Here is a 19,289-nt window from a genome sequence, read left to right on the forward strand (position 1 = left end):
TCCTTTGTAAAACTTTTAAACTATGTGCCAATATAGTGTTTCCTAAGATTTTTTTTTCACATATTTTCTGCATTTACCAGTGCCTTGCAGATATTATTGTGTGTCATGGTGTGGGAGACAAAGATGATTATAGGACATCCTGCTTACATCCAGGAGAACATTTCTGCATTTATTTATTTTACCTAAGGTTTTTGCAGTTTTGATTTTGTTGAAACAAAGATTTTTCTTTGCTTAAAGAATGAAACCAGTATTATAGGTAATTGGCTAGCTAAGATTCAGCTATATGAGATTAATTATATAATTAAAACACAAATGATTTAAGGTCTCATAAAAATATTTTTGCCTTAAGCCATTTCCAATGTATATTTTCCAAATGAGAAATTATATGTTTTGATTTTATCACATATTTTAAATACATAGCCTAGAATTTAGCAATCCCAAATTCAGAGCATCAGTTGCACATGAAAAATAAGATGGTATAAAATTAAGGGCTTACTTACAGCTAAGGAAACAGTTAATATAGTATAACAGCAAAATTAAGAGACTTTCAGTGTATTGAGATGTTTAACATTTAGTCTGTTGATAAAAAATTAACAAATTATTCTTAAACAGAAATTGCTTATTTAAATGAAAAGGAAATAAATAGAAAAGTTTTTTCATAACTTATGGGTGTATTTTTGAGGAGATGAAAGTTTTACTTTTTTTTTTTTTAAGATTTATTTATTTATGCATGGGGTATAGACCAGAGGTGCAGGGGGTGAGAGGATTCATCAGAGACAAAGCGGGAAGCAGAACAGGCAGATCTACTGAAATACACTGCTGAGGGGAGCAGTGGGTGAGACAGGAGAGGTCTGCTGCGCCATGTGAGTTGCTCCCTGGCCAGGGATCGAACTCATGCCGCAGAGGCTGTGGACAGCTTCATAGGTTGCATCTTAACCCCTTACGCCACCAGCGAGACCCTGTGTATGTATCTGTTTTTTTCAGTTGCATACTGTTTTGATTAGTATAACTTTGTAGTATGATTTGAAGTCTGGAATGTGATACCTCAATTCTTTCCCGTTTGTGAGAATTGCTTTGGTTATTTGGGGTATTTTGTGGTTCCTTAAAATTCAGTAATGTTTCTTCTATCTCTTTAATGAATGCCATTGCAATTTTGATGGGGATTGCGCTGAATCTGTATATTGCTTTGGTTAAGATGGCCATTTTATCACTGTTAATTCCTCACATTCATGGGTAAAGAATATCCTTCCATTTATTTATATCTTTTTATTTGTTTTTACAATGCCTTACAGTTTTTATTGCACAGGTCCCTTTACCTCTTTCATTAAGTTTATTCTTTGAGGGGAAGAGGGTGGGTTAAAAAAAGCTTTTCCTCAGTGTGTAAAAGTTTTTTATTCCACCATAAATTGGAAAATTTTCTTGTTTATTTATTTCAGCTTCTTATTCGTTGTTTGTATAATGTGTAGGAATACAATTGGTGTTTGTAAATTGATTTTGTAGCCTGCCATTCCACTGTGTTGATTTATTATTTCTAATAGCTTTTGAGTGAAGTGTTTAGGGTTTTCCCTGTAGAGTTTCATGTCATCTGCAAATAGTGATAGTTTTACTACTTCTTTTTCAATTTGGATTTCTTTTATATCTATTTTTGGCTTAATTTTTCTAGCTAGGACTTCCAGTGGTAATGGTAAAAGTGATCCTCCTTGTCATGTACCCGATTTTAGAAGAAAAACTTTCAGTTTCTCTCCATAGGAATAATGTTAGTTATGGGTTTGTCAGATAGACCTTTATTATGTTGAATTGTTTTCCTTTTATCTCCATTTTTTTTCAGTTTTTATAAGTGGATGCTGGATCTTGTGAAATGCTTTCTCTGTAGCTATTGATATGATCATATGATTTTTATCTTTCCTTTTGTTAATGTATGAGTTACATTGCTTAATTATTAAATGTTGAGCCTTCCTTACTTCTCTGGAATACATCTCCTTCAACATGCTAATTTAGAGAATGGCATATTTCAGTGCAGTAATGAAGAAGGCCTTATGAATACAACTCTAAAAAATATTTTTGGTGCCTTTAAAGTTCAGAGTTTCCTATTCTAGGAGTTGTTGAAACAAAAGTTATACAGTGATATATTGTCATTGTAGAAGGGTTTCATGTAGTAGAGAGGTCTAGATTAGATAGTTCTCCAGATTGTACCAATGCCTAAGATTATATGGGTGTTCTAAATGAAGAATTTCTAGGTTACCTCTAGATAAGTAGTTCCAGCTGGGTGTAATTTTATACACCTTCCAAGAGACTTTGGCAATGTTTGGAGACATTTTTGATTGCTTTCACTGTTTAGGGATTTGTCACTGTCATTTAGTGTGTAAAGGCCAGAGAATACTGCTAAATATGAACAATGTATAAGACAACCTACCAACTCTCCACCCTCAACAGTGAAGCATTATCAGCACTCAGATGTCTCCACTGTTGAGAATGAGAAATTCTGTTCTAGGCATTCGGCTGATTTAGACGACCATCTGTTTTATCTTAGAGATTAATTTGGGCCTGATATGAGTAGGTCAGATGGCCTTAGCAAAGATGTGAACTAGTAAACGTTCATTTTCAACAACTTCCCTCCATACCCATCACATCCTCAATTCCATTGCTTTCATACTCTGTTGGGTATGCTTCTATGCCACTTTTCTGGGTCTGTTCTCTTCTAAGAATTTTTAATCACATCAGATTTAGCCCCCTTGGGCTTTGTTTCTTCAACATCTCCTTGCTCTTACCTAAATAATCTGGACAATTGACATCCCCATTGATAGTGACTTGTTACTCTTTCCATAGTTGGTGATAATGCTGGAATCTCTTTTTCATCCTCATTTATTCATGGTGATTCTGCTGGAACGTTCCAAGATGACCAGTTGTCTTCCCACAGAGCTATAAAATTTACAAGTTGTCATTCACAAAGATTGCATATGAAAAATCTAGAAGTTATTTATATAAAAATTCAGAGATAATATTGATGAAGCTAATTATAAGTAATGTTTATATGAAGCTAATTAAAAGTAACTCAGAAGTATATTAAAATATTAGTGGAAGTATTTTGAGTACTGGAAGTTATTAATACTAAGAATTCTCTCTAGTTACTTGAGTAGAAATCAATTAATTTTTCAGGGTTAACTGACCATCAGTGTAATTTATATATGCATAAAGAAATGAAAAAAATATGAAATAGTTTTGTGCTGAAATTTAGTTGGTGTAAAGAAACTGCTCTGATTTGTAGTTTGGTAGTAAGGCATTTCAAAATGAAATTCAAATGTCTCCATATTTTTATGTATAATGGGAAAGGTTTTTATATGCCATTCATGCTGTACTTCCTACTTTACTTTTTATTCTCAATCTATGTAAAAGTCTACTTCTAATGAAATTTTTGAAACAGAGTAATTACCAATATTCTAGTGTTTAGTTTTCATTAAAAGCTGCTCATTTTAACCCTTTTTACTTTTCTAAAAATGAAGTCATTCTTCCACAAATAACAGTTTATACGTTGGCTTCTAGTTTGCCTGAGATGAAGGAAAGTGTACCTAGGATAGCCCAGACACTGAGACTGTCTGTATACCAGGAACCACCTGCTTTCCCTAGGGGTTTTTTCTATAAAAATATTAATCAGACTATTTGTTGCTATAGATAGAATTTCCATGTGAAATATTTTGGCTAACTCACATAACTAATTTTTGCTATGTCTTATGTTTAATAAACTAAGACAACTATTTTTAGAAGTAATTTTCAGAACTTTGCAGTTTCCACCTCTTGCTTTTGTTGCTAATTAAATTTGAAGACTGAGTGGACAGTCATGACAGTTTCAAAGTACTTTGGATGTTGTGAGGACTTATTTTTGTGGATTTACTCAGTTTCGTTCCTAATCATCCTCCCAGAGTAGCAATATTGACTTTTTCTCCTCTGCATTCATCTCTTTCTAACTTTGCAGGCAGAGATAGTTAGTAATATTTAGACATCATGTTTTAGAAATAGCTCAAGCTACTCTTTATGTGCTATGATTTATAGAGCTTTGTTTTAAGAAGGCTTTAACTTTCTCAACTGTAAGATATCTTTAAAAATATAGCCACTTGAAAAAACCTGAGTGTTGGATGAGATAAATAAGTCTATTATTTAAATGGTTGAACACGAATGTTACTTTTGTTCTTAACCATGAATCTGTGTCATGGGTATGTATGTCCAATAACCTGCCTTTTCAAAGTGCCACTTTGGAATAGAACTTACAGTAAGAGCAAACATTCATGTTGTTTGTATTTTTAAGTGAAAATTACTATGGATATATTGATTGAACAATATAAGAAGTAATTGGTAACTCTGCAGCTGTACTTCTTGGTACTAAAAAGGCTATGGGAACATGAAGAATGTTATTGTGAGAAAGTTTAAGAAAATCTTTGTTCATTTCTTCCTATGCCTATTAATGACAACTTCTGAAGGAAAAAAAAAAATCAGAGAAAAAAGCAAAACTTGTTTTTTCCTTTTCTGACAGTTTCTATAGGAATAGATTGTTATCAGGTTAAGAACACAATGGAGGTGCGAACATACCCTGTGAGGAGCACACCTCTGAAGCCTCCTCTTATGCTTCAGTCTGGGCATTATGAAAACAAGTGAGCAAAGATAAAAAAACAAGCAGGTGCAATATGTTGGGTTTATTTGGAAAGTGTAGGGAGTATTTCCCTTGAAGATGGTTGCAAAGATGAGTTGTGCATAAAAATCAAAACCAACCTGTCTGTCCATCATCGATTAATTCAAAATGTTAACATCAGTGATGGAACAGCAATGTGCTTTTTAGAGTGAAAAGTTTGTTTAAACATTCCTAGATAGTAGTACCTAAAATAGTGATTTTTTCACTTATAGATAAAGGCAGACTCCTGCCAACATTTTAGATAGATCCAGCCTCAAAACTGATTATACCTTTTTTTTCTTTTCTTTTTTTTTAAGATTTATTTTTTAGGGCCTCCCGGTGGCGCAGCGGTGGAGCGCTGGGTTGTGAAGCTGCCCGCAGCCTCTGCAGCACTAGTTCGATCCCCGGCTGCTCCCCGGCCACCAGAGGAGGGTCCCACATGGTGCATAGACCTCTTCTGCCTCCCACTGCTCCTCTCAGCAGTGTACTTCGGTCCTTCTGCTTTCTCTGCTCCCCGCTCTGGCTCTGTTGAATTCTCTCACCCTCCCGCGCTTCTGACTGTACCCAGTGCTTGCATAAATAAATAAATAAAACAAATCTTTAAAAAAAAAAGATTTTTTATTTATACAAGAACTGGGGTACAGGCCAGATGCGCGGGAGGGTGAGAGGATTCACCAGAGACAGAGTGGGGAACAGAATAGGCAGACTGACTGAAATACACTGCTGAGGGGAGCAGTGGGTGAGTCAGGAGAGGTCTGCTGCACCATATGGGTAGCTCCCTGGCCGGCCAGGAATCTGCGCTGCAGAGGCTGCAGACAGCTTCACAGCACTGTGCTCAACCCGCTGCGCCACCAGGGAGGCCCTATACCTATTTTTTCATACAAGATATTGACAACAATGCAAAGCAGAAGAGAGATTTGCATGACAGGAGTAATCTCTGGTCTATAAATCTCTTTGCTTTAATCAGTTTGGAATCCATAACAAATAATTAATCCTGGATAAACCTGATTTTACAGTTGACTACGTTCTTATCTCTCAGTTTATTCTTAATTTATTTTTACTAGATAAGTATTTACGTTTCTTCTCAACACCCTACATCCTTTATATATTGAACAAAGTTGACTGAAATTTGAAATATATCAGTAAAGGTTTTTAAAATCTTTTACCACTCTTATTTTTTTTTCCTTAGGTATTTTAAAAAAACTGTGTATTTCTTTTTTAAAATATATTTATTTATTTATGCATACAATAACTGGAGTGTAAGCCAGAGGTGCGAGGGTGTAGGTGAGAGGATTCACCAGAGACAGTGGGAAACAGAACAGTCAGATCTTCTGAAATACACTGCTGAGGGGAGCAGTGGGTGAGTCAGGAGACGTCTGCTGCACCATGTGGGTGGCTCCCTGGCCAGCCCGAGGATTAACACATAAAGCAGAGGCTGGAGATAGCTTGACAATGCTGTCTTTAACCCCTGCGCCACCAGGGGAGCCCTGAAAAACTATATATTTCAATATTATTATTATGTCTCTTAATGATAGGTTAGATACTGAATCTGTGTTGCTTATTGAGAAGGAAAAAAAAAAACAGAAAATTAAGGTTTTTTGAGGTTACCCAACCCAGTTGAAAGACCTTGATCGATTGTATTTCCTTGATGTAATAAGCCTGGTAAGCTCTAGAGGAAAAATCCGTGTGGATTAAGTTTGAAAGATTAGAAAGTCTTTTATACTTCATCTGATCCAAAGTTCAGTCACACATCATCATCATACTTTCTTTTTTGTAGAGGCAATGTACACTTTCATTGTGCTTTATGACTTTAAAAATATTTAATGGGGGGAAAAGCAAAAACAGCACATGATCTTTCCTGCCTGAAGAAATGGTAGTTAGTGGGAAATGAGTATGTAGAGAGGATTTTGCAGCTGGAAAGAAATAGTGAGAACCAAGACAGATATGAACAATGCCATGCCTAATCAAGGAAGGATTTTCTCATGAAATCTGGAATGAGCGTATGTTCAAATTACTGGCTTGAGTGTGGGTAGAGGGCATGCCATTTGGGAGAACTGAGTTACTTTATGTTATTCCACAACATAAATGAAAAATAATGGTTAAGAGATTTTATTTATCCTATATATATTTATGACTTTTTTGTTTGTATGGATTTATTGGGATTTAGTTCTCCTTGGACACCTAATACATGTAGGACTCAGCTGGAGGGCAGCTGTTGGCCTTTTGTCCACTGCACAGTGTGGTTTGGTGAAGCAGTGAATGAGTGCTGTATTTATGGCCACCTTAGTTGGGATTACAATAATACCCTAATTCTACTGGTCTTACTGACTTTTCTCAAATAGCAATCTGAATGGCTATACAGGCGTATGCTGTTGTGTGCTACCCTCCTGTGACCTACCTAAGTAATCGGAAGTTCTTATTTATTTTTGTATTTTTTGTGAGGGAACAACATAATGTTACCCTAAACCTGATTCTTATTTGCAGTTAATGGAAATACCACCTTTTGGATAAAAATAACTAATTAATTACAAATTATAATAATGAGGTTTCATGTGGGTGACCTGTTTACTTTGCCCTGCCAAAAGCACAGTATTTTTTTAGCTTTTGCTTTGTTCTGGATTCACATAAAACCTCCTTTCTCCACCTTGGGTTGAATGACCAGTGAGGACTTTTTGTTTTATTTTCTTCCAAATTGTGAAAGTGACTTGTTTGGTAGCATTAGAATAAAGACTGATTGCTTACAGTGTAAGATAAGAAAACTGGATTGTGTAATCCAGTCAAAAAATGGGCAGAAGACCAGGTCCCCGCGCCTGCGACCTAGCCTTGCGGGGAGACGACCTAGGCTTGCGGGGAGACGCACGAGGCCCTCCCGGAGTGAGCAGGAACCAGGCGCCCAGGCAGGGGAGCGGGATTCAAAAGGCGCCATTCCCGCGCCACTGATCTGGGCTACAGCCCGCATCCTGGAACTGAGGGCTTTGGAACTGAGACCCGGGGCACGAAATTAGGGGCGTGGGTTCCCCACGACGGTGGGGCACAAGGCAGACACAGCACCCCAAAGCCGTTGAGGTGTACCCTACCATCCCTGCTCTGCTCCCTGTCCCACTGGGTGGAAAATCAGCTCCCCAAGGGCTCCAGGAGAGATCTCTGGCGCCACCTAGCGACTTGAAGCCAGCACAGGCTCCTGAAGGAGCTAGTGGCCAGCTGGGGAGTTAGCCCACGCCGGGCCCCTTCCGAACAAGTAGTCTGAGCCCACAGGGAGAGCGAGCGCCCACAGCCGGGGCAGACCAAGCGCGCAGAAGAGTGTGCCTGAGACCGGACGCGCAGGGAGTGTGTCCCACATCACCATTATAGAATAGGGACATTTCTTCAGTAAAGACTACCTGCAGAAGGCTTCCTCAGGAGCCAGAGGTGAGCGGGGGAAGTTCGCCCACGCCAGACCCCCTCTGGCCTGCAGTCCAAGCCCAGAAGGGGAGCAGGAACCCACCGCCGGGGCAGACCAGGCGCACAGGGGAGTGTGTCCCCACATCGGCATTTTAGAACAGGGACCTTTCTCCAGTAAAGACTACTTGAAACTGACAGATGACTCCTGGAGGAACCAGGGGGGAGCAGAGAAGCCCACCCAAGATGCCGGCCAGTCCCAACTACACAGTGTCCCAACGCACACGGCAAATTAGAAAACAGACAGTAGGGAGGAGAAGAACCACACGCAACCTAGCAACTCTCCAGAGAAAAAGCACACCACAAAAGGAAAACCAGCCCCCAGATGGCAACGACAGTAACTTGGAAGAACTTCTGAGCCTTCCAGAAAGAGAATTTAAAATTGCCGTGATTGGGCCTCCCCGGTGGCTCAGTGGTTGAGCGCTGGGTTGCGAAGCTGCCCGCGGCCTCTGCGGCGCCGGTTCGATCCCCAGCTGCTTCCCGGCCACCGGAGGAGGGTCCCGCATGGCGCTCAGACCTCTCCTGCCGCCCGCTGCTCCCCTCAGCAGTGTACTTCGGTCCTTCTGCCTGTTCTGCTCCCCGCTCTGGTTCTGGTGAATTCTCTCACCCTCCCGCGCTTCTGACTGTACCCAGTGCATGTATAAACAAACAAACAAATAAAGAAAGAAAGAAAACATGCCTCTATATAAAAAAAAAAAATAAATAAATAAAATAAAATTGCCGTGATTAAAAAACTGACAGAAGTCATAAAGGAAAACAATGATAAGGGAAAAATAATCAACGATCAGAAGAATGAAATTGAGTCCCTAAAGAGGGAAGTAAAAGAAATGCAGGAGATCAAAGAATTAATGGAAGAACTAAAGAATTCTGGGAAAAGCAATGAAAGCAGAATTGAGGAAATGGAAGAACGAATAAATACTCTTGAAGACACAGAAATAAAAAGAACCAAAACAGAAAAGGAAAGAGAAGTACGAAGGAAAAAGAATGAAGAAAGACTTCGGGAACTATCTGACTCCATGAGGAAAGGAAATATAAGAGTTATAGGAATACCAGAAGGAGAGGAGAGAGAAGTAGGAACAGAGAAAATATTCAAAGAGATAATTGAAGAGAACTTCCCAAATGTGAAGGAGGAGCTGAAAATTGATATACAAGAAGCAAGAAGAACACCAAACTTCCACGACGAAAGGAAAAATACAGCAAGACACATAATAGTAAAGCTCCCAAGAATCCAGGACAAGGAAAAAATAATGAAACTGGCAAGAGGGAAGAAACAGATAACATTCAAAGGAAAGCCAATCAGGCTGACATCAGACTTCTCCGAAGAAACACTACGGGCAAGGAGAGAGTGGAGGGACATAGTCAACAGACTCCAAGAAAACAGATGCCAACCAAGAATACTCTATCCCGCAAAGCTCTCCTTCCTCTTTGAAGAAAGAATATGGACTTTCCCAGACAAACAGAAACTCCGGAATTTCATTGCAACTAAATCCCCACTCCAAAAAATACTACAAGGAGTCCTAAAGCCAGAACCTCAGAGGGACGAATAACAATGAAAGAAGGCCAAAAAAAAAAAAAAAGTTATTAAAAGAATAAATAAATAAAATCAAAGGAAAGACAAACACAATGGCAAATACAGATGTTAACATATCAATATTAACTCTAAATGTAAATGGACTAAACTCTTCAATAAAAAGACACAGAGTTGCAGCCTGGATTAAGAAACAAAACCCAACCTTTTGCTGTCTCCAGGAAACACATTTAGCTACAATAGATAAAAATAGGCTCAAAGTTAAAGGATGGAAAACAATCCTACAAGCAAATGGACCAAAAAAGAAAGCAGGAACAGCTATACTTATATCAGATAAAACAGATTTCAAACTCAAAAAGATAAAAAGAGACCCCAATGGTCACTACATTATGATCAAGGGGACAATACTTCAAGAAGAAATAACACTCATTAACATATACTCACCAAACGAAGGAGCACCAAAATATATCAGACAACTGTTGTCCTCTCTGAAAACAGACATCAGAGAAAACACATACATAGTGGGAGACTTCAACACACCACTATCAACAATGGATAGATCAACAAGACAAAAAATAAGTAAAGAAACCAAAGCTCTAAATAAGGACCTAGAGCAATTGGGCTTAACAGACATCTATAGAACACTAAACCCCAAAAAAACGGAGTACACATTTTTCTCAAGCGCACACGGATCATTCTCCAGGATCGATCACATACTGGGGCACAAGACAAACATCAACAGATACACCAAGATTGAAATCATATCAACCATCTTTTCTGACCATGAAGGCATCAAACTAGAAATAAACCATAAAAAGAAGGCAAGGAACTTTCCTACCTCATGGAAATTAAAAACCACACTACTGGAAGACCACTGGACTAATGAGGAGATGAAAGAAGAAATTAAAAAATTTTTTGAATTGAACGACAAGGAGGACTCCAATATCCTAAATGTATGGGATGCAGCAAAAGCAGTAATAAGAGGAAAATATATAGCAATAGAAGCTCACATCAAGAAACAAGAAAGAACTCAAAGAAACAACCTAATCTCGAAGCTCAAAGATCTAGAAAAAGAACAACAAAAAACCCCAAACCAGTAGAAGAAAAGAATAATAAAAACCAAAGCAGAAATAAATGAAATTGAAACTAAAAAAACAATCCAAAAGATCAATGAAACCAAGAGCTGGTTCTTTGAAAAAATCAATAAAATAGACAAACCCCTAGCCAGGCTCACAAAGGAAAAAAGGGAGAAAGCACAAATAAACAGGATCATCAATGAAAGAGGAGAAATCACAACGGACACAGCAGAAATCAAAAGAATAATCAATAACTACTATGAACAGTTATATGGAAACAAGTTTAACAATCTAGAGGAGATGGACAAATTCCTACAACTCTACAATCACCCAAAGCTAGATAAAGAAGAAATAGAACACCTAAACAGACCAATTACAATTAGCAAAATTGAAATGGTAATCAAAAACCTCCCCAAAAACAAAAGCCCAGGACCTGATGGATTTACAAATGAATTCTACCAAACATTCAGAGACGAATTAGTGCCTATCCTTCACAAACTCTTCCAAAAAATTGAGAAGGAAGGGACAATACCAAACACGTTCTATGAAGCCAACATTACACTAATACCAAAACCGAACAAGGACAACACAAAAAAGGAAAACTACAGGCCAATCTCCTAATGAACACTGATGCAAAAATCCTCAATAAAATTTTAGCCATCAGAATCCAACAATGTATCCATAAGATAATTCACCACGACCAAGTAGGATTCATTCCAGGGACACAAGGATGGTTTAACATCCGAAAATCAATCAACGTTATCCAACACATCAACAAAAAGAAATATAAAAACCATATGATAATATCAATAGATGCTGAGAAAGCTTTCGACAAAGTGCAACACCCATTCATGATAAAAGCCCTTGAAATTCTTGGGATACAAGGAACATACCTTAACATCATAAAGGCCATCTATGACAAGCCAACAGCCAGTATAATTCTCAATGGTGAAAAGCTGAAAGCAATTCCATTAAGATCTGGAACAAGACAAGGATGTCCACTCTCACCACTGCTTTTCAATATAATACTGGAAGTCCTAGCCAGGGCAATAAGACAAGAGAAAGACATCCAAGGAATCCAAATAGGAAAAGAAGAAGTCAAACTATCACTATTTGCAGACGATATGGTATTATACATAGAGAACCCCAAAAACTCCACAGAAAAGCTAATTCAACTCATCAATCAGTTCAGTAAAGTGGCAGGATACAAAATCAACACGCAAAAGTCAGTAGCCTTCCTATACACAAACAATAAATCTGAAGAAGAAGAAATCAAAAAAACCATCCCTTTCGTTATTGAAACAAAAAAAATCAAATATTTGGTAATAAATCTAACAAAAGAGGTAAAGGACCTATACAAAGAAAACTATAAAACACTGTTAAAAGAAATAGAAGAAGACACAAAGAAATGGAGAGATATCCCCTGCTCATGGATTGGAAGAATAAACATTATTAAAATGGCCATCCTTCCAAAAGCAATATACAGATTCAATGCTATTCCAATCAAAATTTCAATGTCATTCTTCAAAGAGATAGAACAATTATTGATGAAATTCATATGGAATCACAAAAAACCCCGAATAGCCAAAGCTCTCCTGAAAAAAAAAGAAGGGAATGGAGGCATCACACTCCCAGACTTCAAACTATACTACAAAGCCATAATCATCAAAACTGCATGGTATTGGAACAAGAACAGACACACAGACCAATGGAATCGAATAGAAAATCCAGAAATAAACCCACAGATTTATGGTCAACTAATCTTTGACAAAGGAGCAAAGACTATGCATTGGAGCAAAGAAAGTTTGTTCAATAAATGGTGCTGGGAAAACTGGGTCGCTACATGCAAAAGAATGAAGCTTGACCACTACTTCACACCATACACAAAAATCAACTCAAAATGGATTAAAGAATTAGACATAAGACCTGAAACCATAAAATATATAGAAGGAAATATAGGCGAAACACTACGTGATTTGCACATCAAAGACATCTTTACAGACACATCACCCAAAGCAGTGATAGTGAAGGCGAAGATCAACAGATGGGACTACATCAAATTAAAGAGCTTCTGCACAGCAAAAGAGACAATAACAAAATCAAAGAGAAACCCCACCAACTGGGAGAACATTTTTGCACACAACACTAATGACAAAGGACTGATCACAAAAATCTGCAAAGAGCTGATGAGACTCAACAACAACAAAGAAAATAATCCAGTCAAAAAATGGGCAGAAGAGCTAAAAAGAAACTTCTCTGAAGAGGAAATGCAAATGGCCAACAGGCATATGAAAAAATGTTCAACATCACTTGTCATCAGGGAAATGCAAATCAAAACTACCATGAGATACCATCTTACACCAGTGAGAATGGCACATATTAAAAAAACTAGCAACAACAAATGTTGGCGAGGGTGTGGAGAAAAAGGAACTCTTCTGCACTGTTGGTGGGAGTGCAAACTGGTCCAACCACTGTGGAAAGCTGTGTGGAGATTTCTGGACCTACTAAACATAGAGCTTCCATATTATCCAGCAATTCCACTCCTAGGTATTTACCCAAAGGACACAGAAACATCAATTCCAAAGAACACCTGCACCCCTATGTTTATAGCAGCACTGTTTACAATAGCTAAGCTTTGGAAACAACCCAAATGCCCAAAAATAGATGACTGGATCAAGAAGATGTGGTACATATATACCATGGAATATTACTCAGCATTCAAAGAAGATAAACACATGCAATTTGCAGCAACATGGATGGCGCTGGAAGGGATCATGCTCAGCGAAATAAGCCAAAAAGAAAAAGAAAAATACCGGATGGTCTCACTCATGGCAGGAATCTAGAAAACTTAAATAAGGGACCAGGAAAATGAATAACTATAAGAAAGTGAAAATCAAAATCAACAAAAATCTATGAACCAGAGACACTTTTAGGGGGGCCGGGGCGGGAGGGGAGGGATTGGGGTCAGAATGGGGGCGCTGCAATTGTATGGGGAATATAACAATAAAATTTATTATCTAATAAAAAAAAAATGGGCAGAAGAGCTAAAAAGAAACTTCTCTGAAGAGGAAATGCAAATGGCCAACAGACATATGAAAAAATGTTCTACATCACTTGTAATCAGGGAAATGCAAATCAAAACTACCATGAGATACCATCTCACACCAGTGAGAATGGCACATATTAAAAAAACTAGCAACAGCAAATGTTGGCGAGGTTGTGGAGAAAAAGGAACTCTTCTACACTGTTGGTGGGAGTGCAAACTGGTCCAACCACTATGGAGAGCTGTGTGGAGATTTCTGGACCTACTAAACATAGAGCTTCCATATGATCCAGCAATTCCACTCCTAGGTATTTACCCAAAGGACACAGAAACATCAATTCCAAAGAACACCTGCACCCCTATGTTTATAGCAGCACTATTTACAATAGCTAAGCTTTGGAAACAGCCCAAATGCCCAAAAATAGATGACTGGATCAAGAAGATGTGGTACATATATACCATGGAATATTACTCAGCATTTACAAAGATAAACACATGCAATTGCAGCAACATGGATGGCGCTGGAAGGGATCATGCTCAGCGAAATAAGCCAAAAAGAAAAGAAAAATACCGGATGGTCTCACTCATAGCAGGAATCTAGAAAACTTAAATAAGGGACCAGGAAAATGAACAACTATAAGAAAGTGAAAATCAAAGTCAACAAAAAACTATGAACCAGAGACACTTCTTGGGGGTGGGGGGCGGGAGGAGGGATTGGGGTCAGAATGGGGGGTTTGCAATTGTATGGGGGAATATAAAAATAAAATTTATTATTTAAAAAAAAAAAAACAAAACAAAAACTTACAAGCACTCACTACAGAATGAACAAGATGGCCTGCGAGAGGACATGTGTAGACTGGGAAAATGCATACTTGAAAAAAGCAGATTATCTGACAACATTGTCAGGGGAACTAATATTAACTTTATCAAAAGAAAATGAAATAGAATGCTTTCAACATCAGGAATGATTGTCCTAAGCATGATTATAGTGTGAGAGATGGGTGGAATTTTGAAATGTTTAGTCTTGAAAGCAACAGGAAAAGCTACTGTTTTATTTGGCTTAAAGAAATTAAAAAAAGGTGGCAATAAAAGAACTGAATGACACTACAAACCTGTTTACCTTTTGGTAATTACATTGTACTAAAAATAAAGATTGCTTTTCTGCTATTTATGACAAATCAGAAAAAAAAAACAGAAAACTGGATTATGCAATTAATTATGCAATTAAGTTAGATCTCATCTAACTTAATATGTAAACATGTAAAGTTTTTAATCTTAATATTGGGATTACTTATTTTGGTAGTTTAAATAGTATATTTTTTACATCAGTGATCTTTACTAGAATATTGCCTATCAATTTTAAGGAATAGGGAATGTTCTTTGCTTTTCTTAAATCTGGTCCCTTATGTAATAGTGAGCTCTTTGACACAGAGACACTATCTTACATTTTTATCTGCTGTGTATGTAAATAAGAGATAGTTCTTAATTAAATGGCATAAAATTTGTAAAAGCTGTAATTCTTTAATGAGAGTTTAAAAAGGAGTCAGAGAAATACATGACAGATCACATCCTTTGGTTCCTCTCTCTGACTAAGTCCCATAACTAAGAGGGATAATAACTCACACATTGCTGGGTTACTCTGAGGATTATGTAAGGTGATGCATGTCAAGCACTTAATAGAGCATGTATTAAGTGAACATTTGATCACATCAGCAGTTGATGTTGTTATACTATTTTAATTATTAATATACTGAAATCTTATTAAAGATTTCCCCACTTTTGGCCATCTGTATGTCTTTGTAGAAGTGCCTATTTAGCTTTTGTGCCCATGTGTTTTGGGGTTATTTGTTTTCTTTTGGGGGGGAGTTGTATAAGTTTTGATATAGCTTTTTTTTTTTTTAAGATTTATTTATTTTTATACAAGAACCAGGGTACAGGCCAGATGCGTGGGAAGGTGAGAAGATTCACTAGAGACAGGGTTGGGAACAGAGCGGGCTGACTGATGAAATACACTACAGAGGGGAGCAGCGGGCGAGACAGGAGAGGTCTGCTGCGCCATGTGGGATTCTCGCTGGCCGGCTGGGATTGAACCAGCGCTGCAGAGGCTGCAGACAGCTTCACACTGCAGCACTCAACCTCCTGCCCCACCAGGGAGGCCCTTCTTTGTATAGCTTTGATAGCCCTTTGTCAGATACTTGGTGTGCAAATATTTCCTCCCATTCAGTCGGTTGTCTTCATTTTAGCTGTGGTTTATTCATTGTGTAGAAACATTTCAGCTTGATGTAGTTCCGATTGCTTATGTTCTCTGTTGTTTTCCTTGCTGTTGGAGATGTATCCATGAAGAAGACATTATTGAAGTTTATGTTGTGAATTTTTTTATTCTGTGTATTCTGTGTATTTTATGGTGTCAGGTCTTATATCCAAATGCTTTATGTATTTTGAGTTGATTTTTGTGTGTAGTATGAGATAATGAGTCAGTTTCATTCTTTTGCATATGGTTGTCCAGTTTTGCCAACACTGTTTATTAAAGGGACTTTTCTTGCTCCAATGTATATTATTGGCTCCTTTGTCATAGAAAACTGTCCATATAGGTGGGGCTTTATTTCTGGAGCCTCAGTTATATTCCAGTGATCTGTGTGTCTGATTTTGTTCCAGTACCATGCTGTTTTAGTCATTATGGCTTTATAGTATAGTTTGATGTCTGCAAGTGTGATATTGCTGTTCTTCTTCTATTTTTGTCAGGATTGCTTTGGCTATTTGGGTTTTTTTTGTGGTGCCATATGAATTTCAGTAATGTTGGTTCTGTTTCTTTGAAGAATGCCATTGAGTTTTGATAGGAATTATGTTGAATCTATAACTCACTTTGGGTAGGATGGTCACTTTGACAATGTTAATTCTTCCAATCCATGAGCAAGGAATATCTTTGCATTGTTTGCGTGTGTATGTCTTCTATATCTTTTAACAATGTGTCATAGTTTTCTTTGTATAGGTCCTTCACCTCCTTTGTTAGGTTTACTCCTAAGTATGTTTTTTTTTTTTTATGTTGTGATTGTAAGTGGGGTCATTAGTTACTTCCTTTCCGGCTGATTGTTTGCAGATAGGAAGGCAATTGATTTTTGTGTATTGATTTTATACCTTGCCACTTTGCTGAACGAATTCATTGTTTCAACTAGTTTTTCATTGGAGCCTTTGAATTTTTTATGTATATTATCATGTCATCAACAAGTAATGATAATTGTATTTCTTCTTTTCCAATTTGTATTTCTTTTATACCCTTCTCTTGCCTAATTGTTCTAGCCAAGTCTTCCAATACTATGTGAATAATAGTGATGAGAATGGACTTCCTTGCCTTGTACCAGATAGTGGAATGATTTTCACTTTTTTCCCCATTGAGGATCATGTTATCTATCGATTTGTCATATGGCTTTTTATTATGTCAAGATAAATTCAGTGTATCCCCCTTTTTTTTTTGAGGATTCAACATAAATGAATTCTGAATCTTATCAAATGCGTTCTTGGCATCTATTGATATGCATATATGGTTTTCATCTTTCTTTTTGTTGATATGGTGAATTACATTGATTGATTTTCACTTGTTGAACCACTGTTGTCCCCTGGTATATAGCCCACTTGGTCATAGATATAAGCTTTTTAAGGCATTGTTGGATTGTTGTATTTATTTTGCTAAGGTTTGTAAAATGATAAGGGAATACCATTAGTAACTTTTTGGGTTTGATGGATATATTAATTTTCTTCATTATGATGTTAATTTTACAGGCATGTATCATTACATAAATACTTAAAAATTGTAGACTTTAAGATATGTCAGTTATTCCTCAATAAAGCTATCGAAAAATTAAATAGCCACATGTGAACAGTAGCTACAGAATTGGACTGTGGAGCTGTAAACTCCTTCAAGGTTGGAAATGCACTTAAATATTCTATGTTCATAGAAGATGCAAAATAACCACTTGACTAATGGTTGTTTAATGAAAGAAATTCAAGATGTATCTAGCAGGGTAAGCATGGATACATCACTTGCCTTCCCAGGTTTTAGTTTTCTTATTTTGAGAAAATAGGGTATATCTGAAGTTCTTTTTGTCTCTAAAATTCTGTAATTTTAAATATACAAAAAAGTCTTCATTAATTGCAGATTTACATTTACTTGGAAAGAAAAGCATTTTGTTAAAGCTACAATAATTATTAAGTTAGCACAGTTAATTTTAAAATTTTGAAAAAATTATGTTGTTTAAAATAAAATTCTCCTTAGCAACTTTAATTAACACAAAACTAAACAACTCCCTTAGTAAAATTCACACCTTTTCCATTGGTTCATTGGATATGTTTCCCTGGCCTATCTTTCATCTTATATTTCCACTAATATGTCCACTTTCTTTACTTTGTCTAAAATCATAACCTCTACTCCACTACCTTTCTGTTTTTTTATCCTACTTTATTTTTCTCCAAAGCTCCTACAATTGTGTGACACATTAGTTTCTTTTAATATCTTAGTTGACTGGAAGTAACAGGATAGAATGACGGAAATAAAAAATTGAGTTTTATGATCTGTATCATTAGATGACAGGTTATAACCAGTAAACAAACTCATTTGAATTTTAACTTATGTTGATTAATCGATAACTGAAAGTTATTCCATAGGCTTTGATTTGTGTTACATTTTCTAAAACAGTGACATTTACCTTAGATATCACGATAGGGTAGTTTTAAAGGCAACAGAAAAGAGCAGTATGAGGTGGGGGGGGGATGAGGTGGAGAGAAGAGGGTGTATGTATGTATAATATGTAATAAATAATAAAAATATGTGTTTTGTGTTGGTACCTATCTTCTTTTGATTGATAGATTTACATATTTCTAAGTCATTCAGGTTATGATTATAAAGCTTCTCTTAAACCCTGGTGGCACAGTGGTTGAGCGCTGGGCTGTGAAATTGCCCACAGCCTCTGCAGTGCTGGCTGCTGGCGAGAATCCCACATGGCACACAGACCTTTCCTGCCACACCCGCTGCTCCCCTTAGCAGAGTATTTCGTCAGTCTGCCTGTTCTGTTCCCCGCTCTGGCTCTGTTGAATCCTCTCACCCTCCTGCGCTTCTGACTGAATCCAGTGCTTATATAAATAAATAAATAAGTCTTTTAAAAAAAAAAAAAAACCTAGGTGGCAAAATTTTCAAGTTTGACTGATAATGAAACTATCATACAATTTTTAAATAAATTATTTGTATTGGAAATAACAGAACACTATTTTGTACCATTTTCATTTTTGTTCTTGGTCAGTCTTACACAGTTAAAATTGTCTGTTGATTGTCTAAGTTGACAATCCTTATAGTCAGTTTATGTTGTGGTTAGCATAAGAATGTATTCACAACTCCTGTTTTAGGTGATTTTGTTTGTTTGTTTTAGGTGATTTAAAACAACTTTATGGAGATTCTCTTTGGTGGCATAACTTAGCTTTGGTTAGGACTTGGTTCCTGAGTTCTTCCCATGTACCCTCCCAGTATATTGTGTTATACAGTGCTGCTGCAGAGGG

General features: G+C 37.1%; 1 protein-coding gene across 3 annotated transcripts in view; it reads left to right on the forward strand.

The window, feature by feature from the left end:
* TMEM135 (transmembrane protein 135) overlaps positions 1–19,289 on the forward strand; it is a 244,017-nt gene that overhangs the window by 143,129 nt on the left and 81,599 nt on the right. The window lies entirely within an intron of this gene.

The sequence above is a fragment of the Talpa occidentalis genome, unplaced genomic scaffold (assembly GCF_014898055.3).
Source record: "Talpa occidentalis isolate TD23 unplaced genomic scaffold, MPIMG_talOcc4v2.1 talOcc4.3, whole genome shotgun sequence".
Classification (NCBI taxonomy): Eukaryota; Metazoa; Chordata; class Mammalia; order Eulipotyphla; family Talpidae; genus Talpa; species Talpa occidentalis.